The sequence below is a fragment of the Lissotriton vulgaris genome, chromosome 7 (assembly GCF_964263255.1).
Source record: "Lissotriton vulgaris chromosome 7, aLisVul1.2, whole genome shotgun sequence".
Lineage (NCBI taxonomy): Eukaryota > Metazoa > Chordata > Amphibia > Caudata > Salamandridae > Lissotriton > Lissotriton vulgaris.
The window spans coordinates 1,157,084,015-1,157,108,419 of record NC_141695.1 but is presented as its reverse complement, the minus strand read 5'-3'; the positions used below and the strand labels follow the sequence as shown (position 1 = coordinate 1,157,108,419).

The following is a 24,405-nucleotide window of genomic DNA, read 5'->3' as shown; positions in this document are numbered from 1 at the left end:
GCTTAGTAGTCCCTCCTTAGTACCACATTGTCTCATTTTGTAACCTCCCATGAGGACACCCCCTGTTACGTGTGTTGTTGCTCTGTAGGCTTTAAATACAGCCTCCAAGCACTATTTTCTGAAATAATCGTTGTCCTGTCTTCTCTTGCAGGCAAGACACCCTCTCTCCTAACGCCAAACACTATACAATAGGCTTCACATTTGCGAGAGTTTAAACTATTGGCATTGTAAATGACAATGCCTTTTATTCATCTGTTTTTAAAATAACACATAAATAAAAGCGCATTGTCATTCACAATGCCAATAGCTGAAACGCCTGTAATTGCGAGACCTATTGCATTGGGAATGCTTGTTACTGTTGGTTTCCATGACATTTCCACAAACATTGCCTGCAGCCAGCACAAATGCATGCAGTCTCCCATAGCTGTCAAAATACCTATACAACAAGTTCAAAACGGTCTTTATTTCCAAACGTGAGCCACTTTTTCAGTTCTTTGATTCACTAATGGGGTCACGTTTATTTTGGTGCCCGAGCCTGTTTTCTGAGTCAATCTGATCCTGCCTTCAAGCCATATCTGAATTGAACTGACAACAGACCAATCGCTTAGTTATGTTAGTATAAGACCTATTAAAAGTCAAGACATGTCTTAATAATTGATGCATGCTTTGTAAAAGGGAAGCTTTGCCATACAACCCCAGAGCAAATACATTTTTTCCGTTTTGGCCTTTGAAGATTGACACGAACAGAAATGTCAGAGGCAAATAAAAAATGTTGCAACAGAGAACATCTAGCCCTGTGTAAGCCGAGAATAGAACATGGTCTGAATTGACAAAGATAAGTATATGAAAGAAATTATGCATTCTGGGTAGTGCAACAGGTGTTAATCGGTCAACTGGTAGAGGCCAGCGAGGGGTTAGCAGCAGCAGGAAGTGGTTGGGAGTTACTACCGAGGGGAGGCAGAACAGAAGTAATTAGGTGTTGATTAGATTCAATCTCTACTATTACACTTAGTGAAATAAATTGCCACATGTTGCATTAATGCAAGACCTCTACGATGACTTTTATATAACATGATCATGTATTTGTTCAGTTAATTAAAATCATTGCAAGCGGTCAAAACCTCTCCAATTAAAAATATAAAAGCCATGATATTTCTACATCAACACAATAATTATACAATTTCATAAAAGTAACTGGTCGCTGAATCCCTACCATATGAGTCATTAAGCATTTAGGGGTTTTGAACCCAATGGCCTACTGTACTCCAGTTGGACGTGGCATTCAGTCATTTAATTCAATAATTATGCCTTGAGCTGCCTTTTGCTTGAACTGCAGATATGACATTTATATTTTGTAGAAATGACTTTTATATTTTTGAACAGCACTCACGCAGCAGCGGGCTGCTTCCGAGTGCTAGAGGGAATGGAAGGGAATGACAGTAGCATGGCTTGGGGTGGAAGGTATGACGGGACGATATTATGAGTAGCTAGATCCTGAGAAGTCCGCAGACTTTCGAACAAAGGAGGGACTAGAGAAGGACAATATTTAACGGGGTCCAGTGTACAAGTCCAACAACTAGTAACACAAGAAAGTGTACAGAGTTCCCTGGGAAGAGTGAAAAAGAAGGAGTGCGTGTACTAGGAGAAGGGGGGAATCCCCTTGTTGGAACTAAAACCCTCACACACCCAGGTAACTAGGTGTCATGCTTCATCATATGGGTTCTGCTCCTCGTCAGACTGGCGCTGCAATGTCTGACGGGCTCCCGTAACCGGGGCTCTTTATCGGAGATCTTTTGTTCCGGCCACATGGTGCATGCGTGTGAGAGGGCAGGGAAGTGTAGTCGTGGCGTGAAAAGGTGAATTAAAAAAGGTGGGTCAGTCCACAATGTAATATATTCGCGTGGTTGACTACCTTGATTAAAAGGTGGGAGGGGAGATAAATGCCCTGAATGTATCCGAGCATGTTAACTACTACCCTCTGGTCAGGTCGACATGTTTCTTGCTGAAGTGGCAATTCCTCAGGACCACGGTAAATAGTACTAAACAAAGAAAAATGACAATATGGTATACAACCTTCTTTGGTAGGTTATACCGGAACGCAGGCCGATTGGTCCTGCTGAAGTATTGCAACCCCAGAGAATTCCCTAAGGTACCCCGCAGACTGCTCCCGTGGGACCGGCTGTCAAGGTATGGTACCTTCGGCGGCGCACAGTCCTGGCCGATGGAACCTACCCCACGTACAGCGTCCGAACAGGGCGCAGAGCAGCTGGAAAGATGCATTTTAGGGCTTTTCCTGTCCTTCGTGAGGTCGTCTTAAGATTAACTAACAATTGGAGAGAGTGTCTTAGCATTGAGCCTTGAGGGTGTAATGGCTACTCGCCAAAATGTCTGTGTGCTCACTGGATGGAGAGACAGTCCATTCTGTGCGGCTGTCTTTCATTCTCTGGTCAGCTGACCCTGGTACATCAGATTCAATGGCCAGCTGCAGAGTAACACAGGCTTTGAGTCGGAGACACGTGATGCTCGATTCATTCCCTTGTTTGACTGGCAGTCAATGGGCATCTTTATTAACAAGCTCTTCAGAATCCTGTGAACAATTAAATCTCGCAATTCAAGATTTCCCGCCATCACGCCGTTGAGAAACAATGTTTTTCAGAAACTAGCTTTACCATCTGGTGCCATCTTGTGGTCACTTGTGGTGGCGCTGCAAGGCAGCTACGACCTCTGGCCTTAACGTACCCCTTTCCCCAACAATACTGCAGAAGTATAACAGGGGCAAAAGGGGGTTCAGTGAGGGAAATATTTTAACATTAAATCTTCAGCCTGGATAGCGGGAAGCACTAGATCCTGCTATCTCGCTGAGACGGTTGCGAGTAAATTGGAAAGATGTGCTTCCACCAGATTTTTGGCAGTCTTCTGGTTACAGTTGACAGTGGCATAAAACAAAATGATTATGCTCCCTCCAGAGTGTGGTGAGGGACCCCTGAAACTCACAATTATACAAAGGGGTTGGGTGAATTAGGCCACCTAGAAGGCAGTGGGCTGCACAGCAGAGGTTTCAAGGGTCCATGTTAGAGGGGATGTCTGTGCTGAGTTCACTTACTCATCAAATGCAAGATGGCCGCAGGATGCCCCCATGGCCCAACACCTATGACTCTCAATGGGCTCTGTTAACCATTCTTAAAGACTCGTCCTTTGACGTGGCTTCAAAGCTCAGAGCTAGCAAGTGTTTTTGGCTGAAGGATGAGTTCTATGCACTGAGAGCTCACTCCAGGCACTTTCTGCACACGCACTTGTACATTTTCGTCTATAGTACTGCTGGGAAGTAAGGAAACACTGGGCGTTCTTATATATAACTGTTTTTTTGTTTGCAGAGTTTTATATAGCACAAACTTGACCCGAATCGGGTATCAGAGCGCTTTACATAGCATCAGTTACGTTACATGAGGACATACATTCATTTTTGTTAGGCACAGGGATTAAGTGATTTTCCCAGAATCACAGGATGTTGAGTGTCATTGGAGAGACTCGATCCCAGTTCCCCAGATTCGAGGTCGACCGCCTTAGCTGTTAGGCCAACTCCTCTCCCCAATATTGAGCTTTGTATGCCTTAAACCTTCTTTTCTTTGCTCTTAGCCTCTGTGGGGACAGGCCTATCTGGAAATGGGGAGATTCAGATATTTAAGGATGATGGTGCAATTAAATGGTGGAGAGAACTGGGGCTGGATGGGTCACCGCCCTTCTAGCATTCCATTTGCACTTGGCTGACGTGTCTGATATGTGACTAGGGGCCATATTATCAAGAAAGGGCGATACATTATCGCCGCTTTTATCGGCAGGAAACTGCCGCTAAAGCGTCGAGCATGGGCTTGATAATATGCCCTTGTGAATTCCCATAGAAGCCCAGGTTCTGCTGTTAACCTGGGCTTCTATGGGAATTCACAAGGGCATATTATCAAGCCCATTATCGCCGCTTCAGCAGCAGTTTCCTGACGATAAAATTGGAGATAATGTATCGCCCTTTCTTGATAATATGGTCCCAGATTCCTTAGAGACATACTACCCTTATAATCACCCTAACTGGCCTTAAAGGTAACTGACCCTGCATCAGCCGACCCCCTAGCAGAGGCTTCCTGTATTGTGGCGGACTCCTACTCAGCCCTACAGGTCTTGCAAAGGCACAGATCTAACATCTAACTATCCCTCTAGCCATAATGATTCTTGAGAGGCGCTGGTGTCATGTGTGACTGACTCTGTCCCAGCCCCTACCCGTTCAGAAATGTGCAGAATCCTCGATTTTCACCTATGGGGTAGCGAGGCGTTACTCATTTCAAGTTCAGTGATTGATGTAATGAGTTAAGTTGTTCCTGACTCTCATCAACAATATCACATGTTCTTTGTAATATCCTCATCTTTTTAGAGGATTATAATATTTAGTTCACGGAGCATCGTAAACACCTCATTAAATGTCACTATCTGGCATGCAGACTCCAAGGTTTGGCTTCCCATACAAATAATCCCTATCGCAAGCTGTTTATGGGCCCTTTTATTTACCCTAATAAACATCACAACTTGTGAAATGCCAGCCCTGGTCTGGCTTTACAGTGAATTTAATTGGCTTGTGTGAAAACGCCACATCTCATACTCACGGCAGTGGCGGCTCTAGGCTCATGGTGGCCCTGGGCAAGAAGCATAGGTAGGGGGCCCCAGAAGAGGGGGTCCGGGCGGGGCGGAGCGTGGAGGCCAGTGAAGGGGGGGGAGTGGGGGGGTCAGGGTGTTTGAAAGTGGAAAAGAGCCGGAGGCCGCCAATTCCCTGCCAGGGGCCGCCTCGCAAATATGTATCCATCCTCAGAGGATTATTATATTAAGGATATATATTGGCGTGGTGGCCCCTGGGGTTTGGCGGCCCTGTGCAGGTGCACAGCTTGCACATGCCTAAGGCCGCCCCTGCTCACGGACAGTGTGCAAAGACTTCTAAAATACGAACGAGATTGTCAGTGACCTAAGTGAACACATTGACTCTTTTTATTAATTGTTTATTACAGTTTCACCTACAATACATAACATAACATATTTTAAAAGACATAGGTGGTTAGTTACTAGGGTTTTGTATTGGTGTTCTCCTGGGGCAAAACAATACAAAGTAGTGCACCGATTTAAATATCATTATAAAACCCATGGGTGCTGTGCAAAACGTGTCAGCACTGCACGAGAAGCCACAAAATCCTTAAGTAATTTAAGGTGTATAATTTCTCAAATGAACTGAATGTTTCGAGCACAATATTTCACAAAAACAAGTCTAAAAACGTATTTTAAAAGTCATGCATTCAAATATAATTTTAGCAAAATCACAATTGTAACAGTGAAACATCAACAAGAAGAAAAGTTTCAGCCCTTCATCCATAAATTACGTGGACTTCCTTCTGGATAACGTGCAAAAACAGTTGAATCAAGTGTAAGTTAACCAGCTGTGGGAAATCAACAAATTAATATGTCATACAACGTTATATTATGTACTGTTCACTTTCCTGAATAGGCCTTTTAAAGTTGGAGACAGCAAGTCCCACTGAGGTGAGAGCCTCATAAAACGGCTCAATATTCTGTGCCCCCTATAGGCACCATTAAGTGTTCACACTCCTTTTTGCTCACTTCAGGTGAAACCACTAACAAAATGCATATTATGTATGTACGTTGTGATCCCGCAGTCTTTTACCCCGCTGGGAATCACGACGACTTTACTATTCCAACTCCAGTCTGTGCAGATAATAGGGAACGTGTTGGATTTTTAATCCAACACATTCCTCCACCCTCCGCAAGTCGTTGTTCCGACTTGCGGAGAAATGGAATGCGGAATCACAATGCGTTTGTTGTAACAACGGCGTTGTGATTCCCTGCGTGGAAAAAGATTCGGGGTAAACGTTGTTTGCTGCGTATTATATCTGCTCTTAGAATATAGGCACATATCCTGAAATATCTATTATACACCTTCTTGTTCAGGGAGGTATTGCAATATAAGTGGGACAGTTTCTCCTAGTGGAGTAATGCAACTGTGGTCCTCCTCACAGCACTTTATGGATTTGAACCCATGACTTGCTAGTTGCACATAAACAACTTCAGGAGACACTCAACCCAATGAGTTACCCTTTCTATGCATCTTTTCCTTCAACCTTTCTGCCTGCCAGGGCATTTTTAATTACCAGGGTTTTTAAAGCAAACTGATCCAGCCAAAAGATATTAAGTAATTAATTTTGCATTTACTAGACATAATCGAGACATCCTGAGATCTCCCAAATGAAGCATAAATACAGGGGGCCACAACTTAAAGGTGAACTTATATTAGAGATACGTTTTGGCCGTTGCAAGAACTCATTTTAAGACATTGTGGAAAATGAAGTATGGAGTCTATTTGGGAAAATGCCCACTCATTTCTCCATGCTTTGTCCTGAAGAAAAGCCCCCACTCCAGTTCGCCCCACTCCAGTCTGCACCACTCCAGTCCAAAACAATCTGCCCACTCCAATCTATCACACTCCAATCCGACTCACTTCAATCGAAAACAATCTGCCCCAATCCTGTCTGCCCCACTCCAATCTAAAATCGACTGTCCCACTCTAATTCACCAACTCCAATCCAAAACAATCTGCCCACTCCAATCTGCTTAACTCCAATATGCACCATTCCAGTCCAAAACAATCTGCCCACTACAATCCACCCCACTCCAATCTGCACCAGTCCAATCATCAAAAACAATCTGCCCTATTCCAGTCTGCCCCACTCCGCCCTACTCCAATCCAAAAGAGTCTGCCCCACTCTAATCCACCCACTCCAGTCCAAAACAATCTGCCCACTCCAATCTGCTTAACTCTAATATGCACCATTCCAGTCCAAAACAATCTGCCCACTACAATCCACCCCACTCCAATCTGCACCAGTCCAATCATCAAAAACAATCTGCCCTATTCCAGTCTGCCCTACTCCGCCCTACTCCAATCCAAAAGAGTCTGCCCCACTCTAAGCCACCCACTCCAGTCCAAAACAATCTGCCCACTCCAATCTTCCCCAATCCAATCTAACCCACTCCCATTCAAAACAACCAGCCCCACTCCAATTCATCCCACTCCAATTCAACACAATCTGTCTCACTCCCGTCTACCCCTCTCCAATCGAAAACAATCCGTCCAACATCAATCCGCATCACTCCAATTTGCCATACTTCAATCCAATCCAGTATGGAGTCTATTTGGGAAAATGCCCACTCATTTCTCCATGCTTTGTCCTGAAGTAAAGCCCCCACTCCAGTTCGCCCCACTCCAGTCCAAAACAATCTGCCCACTCCAATCTATCACACTCCAATCTGACTCACTTCAATCGAAAACAATCTGCCCCAATCCTGTCTGCCCCACTCCAATCTAAAATCGACTGCCCCACTCTAATTCACCAACTCCAATCCAAAACAATCTGCCCACTCCAATCTGCTTAACTCCAATATGCACCATTCCAGTCCAAAACAATCCGCCCACTACAATCCACCCCACTCCAATCTGCACCAGTCCAATCATCAAAAACAATCTGCCCTATTCCAGTCTGCCCTACTCCGCCCTACTCCAATCCAAAAGAGTCTGCCCCACTCTAATCCACCCACTCCAGTCCAAAACAATCTGCCCACTCCAATCTTCCCCAATCCAATCTAACCCACTCCCATTCAAAACAATCAGCCCCACTCCAATTCATCCCACTCCAATTCAACACAATCTGTCTCACTCCCGTCTACGCCTCTCCAATCGAAAACAATCCATCCAACATCAATCCGCATCACTCCAATTTGCCATACTTCAATCCAATCCACCTCATCCAATCCACCCACTCCATCCCACTCCCCCCACGACAATTAACCTCACTCCAGTCCAATCCACTCTACTCCAATCCAAACCATCACAATTCATCCCATCCGACCCAAAATAATCTGCCCCACTCCAATTTTCCCCACCTCAGCCTGCCCCACACCTATCCAAAATAATCTCCAGCACTCCAATCCAAAACAATTCGCCCCACTCCAATCCAAAACAATCTGCACCACTATAATCCAAAACAATCTGCCCACTACAATCTACCCCACTCAAATCTAAAAATATCATCAGCACCATTCCAATCCAAAACAATCTGCTCCACTCCCATCCAATTCACCCCACACAATTCAATCTACCCCAATCCAGTCAAATCCAGTCTTCTCCACTCAAATCCACACAACCCCTCCACCATAATCCACCTCACCCCAATCCAATCAATCTCAATCCAATCCACCACAGCCAAATCCAGTTCACCCCACCCCAATCCGATCCACCTCACTCCAATTGACCCCAATCCAATCTACCCCACTACATCCAATCCACCTCACCCATCCAATCCAGTCCACCCCACTGCAATCCAATCTATTCCATTCCAATCCAACCCAACCCATTTCAATCCAATCTACTCCACTCCAATCCACCCTACCCTACCCCATGCCATTCCAATCCTCCCCACTCCAATTCGCCCAAACGATTATACCCCCACTTCACTGTATTCCACCCCACTCCATTCCAACCCACTCAAATCCACCCAACTCCAATCCACCCCTCCCCACTCCAGTCCACCCAACCCATTTTAATCTTCCCCACTCCAATCTAATCCACCCTATTCACTACACCCCACTCCAATCCATCCCACTCCACTGCAGTCCAATCCACCCCACTCTACTCCAATTCACCCTACTCTACCCCAATCCAATCCACCCCACCACAATTCAGTTCACCCCACTTATTCTAATCCATCCATATCATCATACTACAATCCACCCCACAGCAATCCAATCTACCCCACTCCAGTCCAATCCACCCCACTAAAATGTACCCCACTGCAGTTCAATCCACCCCACTCAAATCCACCCCACTCTAGTTCAACCCTCCCCTTCACTCCACTCTAATGTACCCCACGTCAAACCAGCCTACTTTAATCCAATCCACCCAGCCCAAACCTAAGAGTGGGTCAAACCACCCCACTCTAATACACCCCAATCTAATCCACTACTCCTCATTTCAATCCACCCCACTATAATCCAACCCACTCCCTCCACTCAATCTACCCCACTCCACTCACTCCAACCCACTCAAAACAATCCAATCCACCCATATCTACTCAAATCCACCTCACTACCTCGATCCACTCCAACTCACTCCACCCCACACTATTCCACCCAACTCTACAACACTGCACTCTCCGACACTCTCTACCACTGAACCACTAAACTCTACTCCCCTTTACTCAACATTACAAAACTCTACTCCCCCTACTCCAACAAATCCAGTCCTGATACTCTACTCTCTCCACTCCACTCTAGAACACTCCATGCCACTGACTTTTAGACATGCTGAACAGCAGCGACACTGGTGTACAACATGGCAAAAACACATTGCGAGAGCCAACAGCTCTTGTATAAGCGAGATTTATTGGCTTTGCCAATGCATGTTAACTGTGAAGTCACTATTTAAACAATGCAAGTAAAATAGCTTAGTGCTCACTTTAAATGTGTAAAAATAAAGCAACGAGCCACACCTATCTATAAGATTCTCAGCTTCTAGTCCCGAGGTAAGAGGAACAACTGGAGAAGTAAGCACAGGGTCTGAGCAGGCCCCAGCCCAAATAAGCCCCATGCCTAGTGATATCTCTGCTAGTGAACGGAAGCTCAAAAGCAGAAAAAAACATGACAAAACTGTCGTTTCCCTAACCAGTACTGTAGCAAGGATGCCTCTGACCCCATGTGCGAACAAGTAAAATGAGCCCTTTGAATGCTGTTTAGAAAACAAATGCACCTATTATCAGAGTTCAATGGACCCGGTGCAACTGCACCTGCTGCACGACTGTAACTACGTCACTGTCCCTGCCGACAGTGGCCATGACTTACTGTGATCGCTACAGTTCTCCAGCGCATGCAGTAAGGAGTAGCCAGTTGGTTTGGGAAGAACCCCGATGCCCTTTATTACTGCCCCAATGAGGCCACTGATGAAGCTTCTTTCCCACTACTTCCTCCCCTAAACCCTTCCGCGCGGCGCTGCCTTATGAGCACAACTTAAGCCCTGGGGGTGCGTTCCCTTTTAATGCGCAGGCGCAGCTGCTCCTTCTCTTGCTGTGTGGAGTGACGTGCACGCTCACAGGGAGACCCTGGGTATGGGGAGCAAAATGCACGCACTTTACAGGGCACACACACTGACCTGTGGGGTCCCTGCTGCAGGCCAAATACAATAAACTAAACAGGAGCAAAGCATCACTCGTGGACTTGGAAAGTTAGCAGCAACGTCGCCAGGCTGTTAAGGATCGCCCAGTGCCTGCCAGGCTCACTTTCCCAACACAGCCAGAGACTTACTTGATGTGGGGGAAGACACTTGTGTGCGCCGCGGAGGGGTCCAGATGCAGAGGCCACCTGTCCTGGATGGCACTGGGTGGCAGAGGGTTCCGCTGCTGGGACTTCCTTGATAGCGCTGGATGAATGGATAGTTGAGTCCTCGTTGAAGATGGTCCCGGTCGCTGGTTCCTCGCTGGTTCCTGAATCTGGCTGACGCTGGTGGCAGAACGGCTTCTCGCAGGCGCTCGTCTCTGCCTCCTCGTCTGTGGACTTTGACGGCGCTGTGTTTTCCGTCCTGCTGCCCTGAATCATTCAGTAGACGGACCGTGAAAATCCAGCATCAGAACAATGTAGTGCTTTGCGGCTTCGCAGCGCTGTAACTGGTGTGCGGTATTGTTTGTGCGAGGGGCGGAGGTGCTGTGGTGAGTGAGCGTCGCCGCAAGTGAGCCCCGTGGAGAGGGAGACTCGGGTTTGAACCTTGTTATAAACAATGTAGATGCGCTCGGTTTGAGTTTTCAGGTAAACCGTGCATTTTTGTGATCGGGCAGGGGGGTAAACGCCCCCTGCGGCGAGGAAGTGACGGGGGCGTGGGATGGGCACCTCTGCGTTCTGTTGTAAATGAAGCAACAGCTGGCGAGGGCTGCTACCCACGGCGGCGGCGCGTTTCCCATCGCAATATTACGTACATGGTTTTGGCGGGGGATTCCTTCGAGGGCAGGGGTGTCACGGGGGCGTCCGCTGTGACCCAGGGCTCCCGAAGACACCCGAACGTGGGCGCTGGAAGGAGAACGTTAAAGTCGCCCCTTTGAGGCACCCCCACTCTCCCCGTGCTACAGCACCTCTCGGCACAACTGTGCGCGCAGACACCTGTGGAATGATGCTGCGGCGCTGAGGCTGACAGGGGCTCAGATTGGTTGGTAAGGTTGGGGGTGGGGGGAGGAGGCGAGCTTCAGGTCTTCCATCAAACAGCTGCCGAATAACATTAAACTACAACTGGGGATAGTAACAGCCCCCCAAGCCACGCCTCTTTTGGCTGATGAGATCTCAGTACTCACTACTTTCTTATTGGGGGTGAGTGCGATGGCAGCGGAATACCAGGAGAGCACTTGTCATGCGTGCAGTAGGTGCTGTGGAGCCGCGCGCCAAGAGTTTGAGGGACCCGGTCCCCCACGACTCTACAGTGTGAGCTGCTTCTCAGAGCCAAGCATGGGAGGGGCGTCAACCAGGCCTTGCATTCGTGCAGGCGTTGCCCTTGCCACCGCGCCACTGACCTATGCAGTAAACTTGTCGGCTTAGGCTGCTGTGTGCATGTCGGCAGTGGCATGCACCGCTGAAGTGTGAAGTATGAGGGATGCACTTGACGCCGATCACCTCAGTGGCGCGTGGGCGGATCGACGTGCTAGATGCTAATCGACATGCCAGAGTTGTGATGTTGTCATTGAAATGCAAGAGGGTGACACGTGTTGATCGACATGCCAGTGGTGAGGTACAATGCTGTGTGACAGGTGAATGGTGACACCTGCTTACAGAGATGTCAGTGGGGGCAAACGCCCCGTGTGTGTGCCTCCGCCGAGAAATCCTTTCAGCGACATACCAGCGGCAACACACGCTGCGCAGAGACACGCCCTTATTTCCGCCTGCATCACGCTGTTCTCCCTCCATCACTCCTTTCATCTAGCCTTCTACCTTTCCTTTCTTTATCCTTCCTTCCTTTTCTTCTACCTTCCTCCCCCTCTTGTATTCTCCATATAGCCTCCATACCTCAGTTCCTTCCTTCTTTCTCTCTTGCGGGCCTTCTTTTCATCCTATCCTCAGCATTCCACCTTCCCACCCTCTCCCCTTTCCCCTCCTCCAGGTAACAAGCCATTAAAAACAATAATACATTAAGAGAAACAATTCGCTGCTGATACATTTTTAGCCAGATCTAAGGTGAAAAAGCACAAATGAACAATCTAGGAAAAACCTTTAATTGACTCTGTAAATGTGGAAAGCGAACGCCCTTGCCAATAGAACTTTGATGCAAAGAAACTAAACACATTGCGTGAATAAATTGCGTGTTTATGTACTCTCAAAGTGAGTCTAGTGATACATATTTCCACCGTCTTAGTACGAGGGATGTTAAGCGTGTCTGTCTTGGGGAAGATGCAGGTGTCGCGACACAAACACTGTGTGGATGTTTGGTGTCTCTTCACAGAAGCTGTTGTCTGGATGCTATAACTATCTATTGTCGTAAACGGTGTGTTATCTTCTGGGTATCTCATCTGTGCGGAGCAGACACTTCTTGTCTTGTACATTCCGTGGATGTTCTGGGTATAGCTCTTCATAAACAATGTGAGGATGTTTTTGGTGACTCCTCAGACAATGTGTTCCAAGTATCATTTTTCATGAACCCTGTGTGCATGTTCTATACATTGTTTCTCATGCGACGTGGGTGTTGAATATTGCAGCAGGAATATCGACTGGTCACAATATCCTGACCAGAATGTCGAGGGCCAAATTATCAACAATTAAATATGTGTAAATGTTCTATCCTGAACTCCATATCTGCATACCTTGATGATATATGTATTTACAATGTAAATAGATGCAGAGATAAAATGAGTAAATCTTTATACCCCCTCTGTGCACTTACTTTCTTTCTCTCTTTCTATATATATATATTCACACGACTCACCACCGCGCTGGAGTGCACCCGGGACGCAAGGTGTGGTGTGTGGTGAACTTTGTTTTGTACCATATATATATATATATATATATATATATATATATATATATATATATATATATATATATATATATATATATATATATATATATATATATCCAAAACACAGTATCCCACCTGGGGCCAGCCGAACTCGTGGCGGGTGCAACCGGGAAGCGGTGGTGGAAACCGCTTGTAACACAGCAAAAACAAGGAGTTCATGGTACTTCCAAGGTCCGGTGCACCCACCTGGGGCCAGCCGAACTCGTGGCGGGTGCAACCGGGAAGCGGTGGTGGAAACCGCTTGTAACACAGCAAAAACAAGGAGTTCATGGTACTCCCAAGGTCCGGTGCACGCTCGGGTTGTGTGTCGGCTAGAAAGTATCCGCAGACGCGTTTCTGGCTCTTGCCGTCATCAGTGCGGAAAGCCGTCAATAAAGCGGCACAGTTATTTAAACAGAACTGCCATGTGGTTGGTGGATCCTTGGCCAATGAAAGGCCGATGGCGCTCCCATAGCGAAAAACTTTATTGGCAGCCGTAACAACTGTGCCTGCACATCCCCTCGCCTGCCGCTAATAGAACGAAGACGCTGTGAGTGTCACACAATGGTGGAGCACTCTAGCTTTGTATAAGCCACAACCTGCATGGGTCAACAGCGTCCGTAAGCGGCGTTTCGGCAGCCCAAATTGAATCCAAAACACATTTCATTTCAGGCACAGTTGTTACGGCTGCCAATAAAGTTTTTCGCTATGAGAGCGCCATCAGCCTTTCATTGGCCAAGGATCCACCAACCACATGGCAGTTCAGTTTAAATAACTGTGCCTCTTTATTGACGGCTTTCCGCACTGATGACGGCAAGAGCCAGAAACGCGTCTACGGATACTTTCTAGCCGACACACAACCCGAGCGTGCACCGGACCTTGGGAGTACCATGAACTCCTTGTTTTTGCTGTGTTACAAGCGGTTTCCACCACCGCTTCCCGGTTGCACCCGCCACGAGTTCGGCAGGCCCCAGGTGGGATACTGTGTTTTGGATTCAATTTGGGCTGCCGAAACGCCACTTACGGACGCTGTTGACCCATGCAGGTTGTGGCTTATACAAAGCTAGAGTGCTCCACCATTGTGTGACACTCACAGCGTCTTCGTTCTATTAGCGGCAGGCGAGGGGATGTGCAGGCACAGTTGTTACGGCTGCCAATAAAGTTTTTCGCTATGGGAGTGCCATCGGCCTTTCATTGGCCAAGGATCCACCAACCACATGGCAGTTCCGTTTAAATAACTGTGCCGCTTTATTGACGGCTTTCCGCACTGATGACGGCAAGAGCCAGAAACGCGTCTGCGGATACTTTCTAGCCGACACACACAACCCGAGCGTGCACCGGACCTCCTTGTTTTTGCTATATATATATATATATATATATATATATATATATATATATATATATATATATACAGTATATATCTTGGTTGCAATGTGTGCTTACTTGCTATTCCTTCCACGATTTTTGTACTTCCTGTCATGTACCCTGTGTGGATGTTCTGGGTGTTTCTTCTCAGCTGTGTGGTGGTGCTATTAGCACTTCTAACTTTAACCCCTTAAGTGCTGCTGACGGCCAATGGTCGTCAGCAGCGCTACCTCCCCAGTGCTGCGCACGACCATTGAACGTCCATTCAGCACTAGTTCTAATGGACAGCGCAGCACTGGGGAGAAATGTTTACACGCAGCTAAGGTGTTAAACTCTGACTGGATGTTCCAGGTGCGTCTTCCCAACATCTGTGTGTGTCAGAGTTCTTGGCGTCTCTTCTCAGATTCTGTGTGGGTATATTATAAATAATTCTTGTCATGAACTCTTTGTGAGTGTTATGGGTGTTTCTTCTCAGCTGTGTAGTTTCCATTTGTATTGTCACGTACTCTGTGCTGATGGTCTTTGTACGGCCTCTTATACACTCTGCCTAGGGATATTCTCTGTCACTTCTCAGAAGCTCTGTTGGTTGTTCTAAGAAACTCTTGTTATAAACTCTGGGCCTCATTTACAAAGAATTGGCCCAGGGCAGCACAGCAAATCATTTGGCATTGCTGCCCCATGCCAAGTGGAAAGGACACTAATGCATTGTATTTAAAAGATACAGTGCATTCTTGTCCTTTTAGCCAGTGCACAATTTGCAGCCGAGCGCCAATGCAGGCATCCTTGTACCATAATACAATGGAGTCTGTGTTGATGCATGATTGCTTCGGTGCAGGAAAGGGGACCTTCCTGCAGAAAATCAATCAGGAAATGAGTTTTCCTTGTTCTATGTGTGCTGCAGAATGCAGCACACGTGGAAAGAGCAAAAAAAAACCAAAGAGAAATGTAAACATTTCTCCTTGTTCCGCCTGCTCTGGGGAGGCAGAAGATATTGTTGCTGCTCCATGTTTACGTGATGTAAATCTGGGGCAGTGTCAAAATCCATGGGTGTTTGGTTGCAACGGCCGTAGACCGCCTCCTTGGCGTAGAGTAAGGCAAGGCAGTGCTTTGTTCCGCCTTGCCTTACTACATATGAGGCGATGCAAAGTCATGCCGGTTGGCTTTGAGTCACCACATAGATATGATTGAGAGGAATGCATCACTGGATCGCCATAAGAAGGGAAGCTCTGGCCGTGCAGGCCTCTTGTAAATTAGGACCTCTGTGTCGTGTTCTGTGTGTCTCCTACCTGTGCAGTGTAAGCAAATCTTGCCATACTCTGTGGATGTTCTACGTATAGCTTCTCATACACTGTACATGCATGTTCTTGGTGTCTCAACGCACCCTGTGTAGAGAGGTTTTTGAGTCTACCTCCTGAGCAGCTATCAAGAGAGGCTCTCAGTGACTCAGGCTTGAAGTGCAAGCCAGTAAAATGGTTTTGCTTCTATTTACCTTTTATCAGACATGCTATATTGATTGTCTAGGTACTAGTTAAGTGGGTGACTTGCACATGTCTGGCCACCCTATCAATAGGTAGATATCTCAATCTTGTTGTGACAACAGAATAAAATATACTGATAAATTGTACCATATTTTGGAAGCTGATATTTGGTGGATGAGACATACTTTTCTGAAGAAGCCATCGCTGGAAACAAGTTGTGTATGCTTTTTTGGTGATGTAAGTGGTGAAGTTGAGGTACACCTAATATTCAAGCAAGCGTACACATTGTACTGCATTTAGCATAATGCTAAGGGGTAAAGCAGAGCTGGGATGTGGGGCAGTGTGCTTCCATCTCCCTTCTGCTTAAAAAGGCTCCCTTGAGCCAGCGAGCTGACAAGCTTTTGGGAATTCACTTGTACATCAGTGAGCGGTACTGAGACCTGAGCGGACATGGCAGCATTCTCAGCAAACCCTGATTTAATTTTTTATTCGGATTTCTACTGATGAAGGATAAAATCCAGAAACCCATGTGTCTAGAGATGAACAGCACTTTCTGTACTAACTCTGGTGAAAAGCTACAGTTAATATTCAAGTAAGCACAAACATTTGACTGCATTTCCATATTGCTACTGGCTGAACTGTGCTGTGATGTGATGTCAGGCAGTGTCCTCCCATCCCACTTGAATTTTGGCAGAAGGTTTAAAGCTGGATGAGAAGATTCCCAGTGCCATGTTTGAGAGCTAGGGTTCAAATAATAGGTGTTTGTTGGCAAGAAAGATGATTTCTGGTTAGGTAGTGCTTAACTTCAGGGAGATATTTGCCGACCATGATCATTTAAGGGAGGGACAACGCCCCAGGCAGAATGTGTAACTATAAAGGACATCTTCTGGGCCACTTAATTTTTTGAAGTATTAGTGTGTGGTTAAAGAGAAGGACAAGCCTTCATTTAATGTATATTTTGAAAGTCATGGGGTGTAGTCTAGATCCCTGGGAGGCACCACATTTCATGACTGGCTACCTGAGGATGGCTTGGAGGCTGCAAAATTTGAACACGGATCAATATTGGTCGTGAGCTGGACATTTGTCTAAGTAATGGGTCTAACTGTTCACTCATTGGGGCTTTGAAACAGGTGGACTTGATTTGTTGCGTGTACCTCTTTCTAGCAGTGACCAAGCTGCATAAAGTTCTACTCTGAAACTGTCCTGCTTAATTGTGTGCCTGAGACCCGGCCGGACCAGTAAAGGAAACCAATCAGAAGATACAGCAGCCGGCAACCAGGACTAGCGTGCCAGCCCTTGCAGGACCTTAGGAGCAATAAAGACCATTCTGGCTGATCCACGTTGAGAGTCACCGGTCAGTTCAATCATCAAAAAGTGCAAGTTGAAATCCGTCATTGCAGTAGTGAACCTGTTTGACGTACACACCATCTGCCTTCCGTAGAGCTTTAGAGACTGCCAATGGAGCAAGTTGTGGTACCCGCCTCTGAAAATTCATAATTCCGGGCCCCAAAGCAGCAAACACAACCTGCCTAGCCTGGTTTGTGGTCATGGTCTGTGTAGCCACTCAAATGTGGCACAGGAGTGTGCTGGTGCACACAGTAAGCACTCCTGACCACCATGGATGATACTGCACTAGGATTTCTTTTCCTGCACATTTGACTTCCTGGTCAATCCACCATCAAGGTCCATAGACTCCTCTGCAGCCCAGACTCCTTGGACACAGTCAAGACCCACCCTTGCAACAACGCTTTAGCATGGCCATGCACTGGAGCTCACCTCACCACCAATTATTTTAGTCTCATGGTGCTTCCTTGACCCTTAGCTGATCCCCCCCAAAGCTTGCTCATGGGTTCACTGCTCTGCTTTAGCTACTAACTTAATGGCATCATTTCTAGGGCAGTACACAGTTGCAAAAGTGATTGTCTTGCAACTTTATTTATTTGTCATTAACAATGATAAAAGTGGAGAGTAGAAGACGTTCTGCACAGCACTGGGAAATGTTCTGCTACCACTCAGGGAGCCAAGAAGGCAGTCACTGCCATTGGGTAGCTATGCCCTGCTTTTAAACTGGTTCTGGAAGTTCCAGCCTCTAGCAGGTGGACTTCCGGCAGCATTAAACACCATTGGACCTAAGGGCAACAGTAAGTGAAGCAACTAATACATGTATCCACTAGAAACGATCCCTTGGTGGGCAAAATATCCGTCTGTAGGGACTTAGTGGCCAAAACGTTGCCTTGGTCATGTCAAGAAAAATTGTAAATTGATACTTGTATAGCGCACTACTCACCCTCAAGGGTCTCAAGGCACTTGTACGAATACCGCTGTGGAACCCATCCTGGCTTTCCCTGTGAGGCGTCCCCTCCTTGGCACCCCCAAGGTGGAGGCCAGGCTTCCTTAGCATTGTGGGGGCCGTTGTGGAGATTAAGCAAGCTATTGCCCAGAGTTGCAGAGTGGGACTCCATGATTGGAATAGGCACCGAGGCGAGAATGATCAGGTCTGTGGAATTTTGAGCCCAAGACCCGCCGAGGCGGGGAATTGAACCCTGGTCCCGGGCTAGACCTCTGCATCAGGGTCTGCCGCTCTAATCATTGAGCCACACTTCACATTGCCCTATCGCAAAATGTGATGTTTTCCATCTTCCTGAACAAAGTTTTTTTTCTTATATACTCCTAATTCCATTCTTAAATTATTCCTGCCATTTGAAACATGCTTATCTTTTTATTTCCATCTGGCTACCTACTATTCCAGCTTGGTGTCCATAACTGGCTCACAAAAAGTGACAGTGGCTGGTGAACTTCTCTCTGATTCTAGCATCCTCAAATACTTCCCTTCATCTTCTGCGTTTCTCACTGCGAGGGCAGTGAGCTCACTGGCCAGGTTCCATGCAGCTCGCGGCCTTCTATCGTAGCCCTCCCTATGGCTAGAGATCGCGTTTTTCATCAGCAGCACGTGACTGGAGCTACTTACCTCCGGCCAGACATCTGGTGCTAAATATCTTCAACGTTCTCCATCACACAACTACGTTCCTCAGTAATACGATGTTTATGTGCTAAAATGTCGCAGGCACACACCCAATACTGTTTATTCACACAAGTCATGAAGTCCATCTACCAAAATCAGAGCTCACACAAACCTTTACCTTAGGGCCTCCGGTGGGCACCTCACCAGCGTTTGTCTCCCAGACCATTTCCAGCATCATACCCATGTGACTCTTTTACTTAAGCTCATATGCAGTTGCATATTATTCACAAAATGTCAGGAAATTACACGAAATTAGATGTAAATCAAGACAAATGCACTTTTAAGGATCTTGACTGAAAATTGAACGTGGAGGCATAGCTTGCATTCTAAAGTCCCTCGAGATACTACCAACGCGACTGGTTCCAGAGAAAATGTCCCCTGAGACACATGTTGTGCTGAAACCCATCTCCTGCGGAGTATTACTGCACAAACTCGTCCTCTGCAGCAAAACGTTGTGTGAAATTTTGCGGATATTTCATAATTTCCATAATGCTAAATTACATACATTATGCGAGTTTAATGGAATATTTTCTAGAAGTCTACACTCAAATTACTTTCATGTTTCACCATACTAATTCACCTCTAATCCTTTATGGGCTCCAGAGTAGCGTGCTACTCGACGAAAAAGCACTTCAACGCCTCGCCTTAGGCAGTAAGCGCTATATAAATGCATTTACAATATCTTAACCCTGTAAATCACAGCCTCCACTGAAATGAAGTTCCAGGGGATTCATGTGCAGCCATATCCCTCGCATATTGAAGATGGCCGCCCATGTCCAGCTTCTTGCATATGTGCAGTGGCGGCTCGCACACGTAACGCTAGTGGAGTTCGACAAATGACGGGAAAATGGAGAATAAATAAATAAATAAAACCACTTATCTTGCGCTCGCTGCATCACCGACTCGGCGATGTGGTGATCCCAAGGTAAGTGGTTTTATTTATTTATTAACTATCCACCAAGGCCGGACTGGGAACCACGATTAAAGAAAAAGTTGGTTCTGTCGGGTAGTGAAACAACTGATTTGTAAATTCTATTTGCATGTGATATTACCTCCTCCCTCTGACAGGAATTCACAACAGGTTCTTACAATAAATGAAAAGAAAAACCTGTATAGAAATATTTATATCTTTATATTTTCAAGATGAGTTCAAAGTCATTCATAAATGACTGTCAATATCATAATAAAAAAGTGCAACATGTGACAATAGTGAATAGTGCTCATGTGACATATACAATATGTACAACAGTGATTTCCAATATAGACAATTTATACAGATATATACAAAGTTGACTTTCAAAAGAGGCCGTCCATTAATACAGATTCACAGAATACCATGTATTTCTTGTCAATTCTATTGGGTTTCTGGAGTATTGGGGCCAATTGAAAAGATGTCGACGTTTCGACCCTTCGCGTGCCAAGGTGAATAAGGTTGCAGCGGGCCTTTCTCAAGACAGGTGTACCAAGCACGACAGTCCTGGAGTTCAAGTGCAGATGAGTCACCTGGACTGGACTAAAATGAAGTCCTCAAATCCGAAGATGTGAAGAAAATCGTCCATACGATTCACAGCTGTTTTCATGAACGCTGCAGTTAGTCAGCTTCAGAACCACAACCGGCCCTGGCAAAGTGCTCGACTGTCCCCCCTCCCCACTAGGGGGGGGTTGGAGGTGCCCCGAGCTCTTTGCCGGGGCAGGTTTTCGGCCGATTTTGTTACAGGGACGATTTTACAGCTAAGCTGCAAAAAACGGCCCTGTAACAAAAACGGCCCCCAGGGGCCCAAAACCGGACCCCACCTGTGCGGCGCACCAAGGGATTGCCTGGTACCCACTATTGCCAGTCTGGCCCTGCTATGCACTTTCCCGTTGTATGTCGAACTCAACTACGCCCCGCCACTCCGCGTCTCAAAGCGTTACCTGTGCGAGCCGCCACTGCAGATAACCTAGACACCTAAAACACCCTGTACTGGTCTTCCTAATAAACCCCTTCTCCCATGCAATGAGACAAAAATGTACCTTATGCTCTGTGCATTAAAAGTAAACATAACACTGAAGGTACGGTCCCTTTCAATTTATAGTAGTACCGGAACTCAGTATCCGGCAGTACCTGCCCATATAAAGCACTGTATATATTATGTTCAATGCGTGCAACGTGTCGTCATTTCAGTGCCGTTTCTCACTGACAAAATAAATCACCCATATAATCATTTACATTATGTTTTCACCATCATTTTAATTGATCTTTTCTACCGTTTGTGTTGTTCTGTGCTTTGTTTCTGATACACAAATGTAAATACATATACTAAAATACCAAAATACCTAACTCACTGACACTCATTTTATTGATCTTACATAAATGGAAATCCATGTTTTCCCTGCCATATGCCTCAACATCTCTGCAGTTGGTGCACCAACCCATTGGTTTCTCCCACCGGTTGCACCGCAATGATTTGTAAACAGCATTCAGAAAAGTCGGTTAAACTCTCGACGGCAACATTTGCAGCCATTCTCACTATTTAGACTTAAAAAACACAACTCTCCGTCCTTCTACGTCTCTGACATCCGTGGCGCCCCGTCTGTCCCTCCCCCTTCATCTAACTCCCCTCCCCCCGCCTTTCCCGCCACCCGCACCTGCCAAAGTGAGCCCGATCAGCCTCCCCCGTCCAATAAGTACTTTAATGCACACCGTAACTACACTACTGGATGCATGCTGTGACTGCAGCTGTGTAATTGTGTGTCATTTCTGTGAAATTGTGCGTGACAGTGTCATTTGGGGCTTTTAAAGCTTACAAGAGCTCTGCGGTAAGCTGATGGAAGTGGCGCACTTTCTCTGTATTAAACTCCTGAATAAAACGTGAATACAGGCAGGTTTTAGCGCCTGATAAACACGAGGGAGTAAATAAAAAACTAAAACAGAAAAAAGGAGTCTCGCCCATGTAGTGCGTTCATATCACTTAATAATACACCTGAAAAGAACAGCGATTCTCGGAACTGTGACACGCGGTGACGTGTGTTAAAGAGCATTCAAGGGAGCGGCAGTGTAGTGCCAATCAAAAGAAAAGTTCACCCAGCTCCAGGCGAAAGCTTCGCTGCCCTCTGGAGCCGGGCAGATTTGGAAAACCTGTCGCCCTCTTTGCGCGAGGGATGCGCCTGGCTGCGTAGGCCGTGCCGTGCCAACAACGCAGCACCTTTTTTGTGGGATTCCCCCAGTACCCAGGCATACATTTTTATCAATTCCCGCCTCTCTGGTGGGTCAGGGTGGAATTAACTTGAGACACATAAAAGTGGACACGCTTATACCAGTCCGTGCCTCCGTGGTCAGCTTGGTGACTGTGACCACGGCGCACCGCGCACATCTGAGGCTGAGGCGGGCTTGCCTACAGCGGGTGTCGTCTCACGTGAGACAGCCCAAAGCACAAGCTGGGGAAGCCCCACGTCACAGGTATCTCTGACGAGCCACTTCTCAGATGGGGCATCCGGACAACCCAGCTGATAAACAGGGATCTCCCGAGGGGTTCTCATCCGGTCTAGCCGCTCCTCGGAAATACCCCCCCCCCCCCCCCACCATTGCGTCTCCCCCCCCCCTCCAAAGAAAGGCCATGCTGCTGGGGAAGTATTTCCTCGAGGGGGGGGGGGGGAGGGGGGGGGGGGGAGATGGGTCTCGGCGACTGTAAGACCCTTCTCATCTGCCACTGGGAGCATGACTTGCCTCCCTGAGGGTGCGTCTCTAAGCGCTGCAAACTGGTGGCGCGTGCCCACGAGGGCATGCGCCACCACGAGGGGGCTCAATGACACCAAGCGCTTCACAGCAGTATGCACGGACCCCCTAGACCCCCCCCCCCCCCCCCCCCCGCCGTGGTTTCTCCTGAACATGTCACCGTGACTGTATCCCTGGTCCATCGGAGTGTGTACTGCGTTCCTGAGGTGGGAGAGACGCCTTCTCATCTTCAGAAAGGCATCCCTTCTACGCCCCGAAAGACTCAAGGAACTCTCTAGCCCAAAAGTGATGCTGGATAACCCAGACTACTTATGCAGCGCCCAGAGGCTCTGACCACCTCTGAGCGCTATATGTATGAGCGCTATATGTATAAGCTCGCAGTTCCCGGCAATCCCTGCTTTCTAGATTTCATGAAGAGATGATAGTTTACCATACCATCACCCAGGGCACCCCCCATCTCCCCACCCCTCGGTCAGTCACCTCTCCAAACAAAGCATGCAGCTTACCATGGCAGTGCGGCGGGTGCTCGCTCCCCACACGCGCTGCAGGTCCCGGGAGCGCGCTTCATCTCCTCCGGGCAGGGGGCAGGTCAGTCAATAGGCGGACAGGAGACGGGAGCAGAAGTCCGAAGGGTCGAGACCTGTCCGATCATGGGACGGAAGCAGCCCTGTCATGGGCCTGGACCGGTCCGACCAAGAGGCAGGGGAGCTGCATGTATCCGATCATGGGACGGAACAGCTGTAACATGCCAGATCTTGAGACGGGGCAGCTCTGCTGTGGGACCGGACCGGCAGCTCATGAGACGACGGCCCTGGACCGGTCAAATCAAAGGACGGAAGCAACTCTGTGATGGGACAGGAGCGGCACGACCCTGAGACAGGGGGGCTGGAGTGACCCGATCATGGGACGGGAGCAGCAATGTCACGGGAGGCGACCTGGGCGACCATGATCCGGGGTTGCTCTGTCTGGGACTGGAGCGGGCAGACTACGGGGCAGAGGAGTGCCAGGATGCAACAGGTGCCTCCATGAGACGGCAGGGAGGCAACTGATGGGAAGGGACCGGGGCTGGACACGTCGGTGACATTAAGATGAAGACTGGATTGGAGGGTAGAGGGGGAGGTGTCAATCATGGTACAGAATCGTTCAAAGATGGAGCGGGAATGGTTCGCTCATGAGACGGGGCGATGCCACCACGGGGCTCAACGTGATGGAAAGAGGGCAGCTCATGAAACACGGGTATGTGCCCAGTTGCAGGATGGAATAGTCCAGTTGTGGGGCGGAAATAATTTATCAGACAAGTCAAATCCTTCAACAAGTCCAGCAGGGTTAACCGAAGCCGCTACCCAGGAGTCCTCGCTAGCGCCGGGTGCCTCTCCAGCTCTGTGCCCTCTGTGCCCCTGGCTCCCTCGGGTTGGGCACATGCAGCCAGTCCTGCTTATCGCGTTATTGCCCGCGCTCATAAACCCTCTTCCAGTGAAGTTGGGCGGTGTAATTCACACTGTGGATGTTTCCGGCTGCTTTTGCCGGCCGCACACACGGCGGCTTTGCAGCTAGACATTGCCTTACACAGGGAGCCCGCTGCGCAGCAACCAATCATCCCGCAGAAGGCGTGCGACCAGGAGACACGCCCCCTGGTAGGAGGAGCCAGCCAGGAGACAGGATAAGGATGGTATTGCGCATAAGAAAACGGCCTTTAGGTGTT

The 24,405-nt window shown here is 47.7% G+C and overlaps 1 protein-coding gene across 2 annotated transcripts in view; it reads right to left on the bottom strand.

Moving 5' to 3' along the window:
- Positions 1–24,169, bottom strand: part of HTR4 (5-hydroxytryptamine receptor 4) — a 1,457,781-nt gene extending 1,433,612 nt beyond the window's left edge. Inside the window, exon 1 of one of the 2 annotated variants that reach the window (XM_086931613.1) lies at positions 23,210–24,169. The gene's annotated coding sequence lies outside the window, so the exon portion shown is untranslated. The remainder of the gene's footprint in view (positions 1–23,209) is intronic. The other variant, XM_086931612.1, reaches the window with a different exon arrangement.
- Positions 24,170–24,405: the final 236 nt, after the last annotated feature.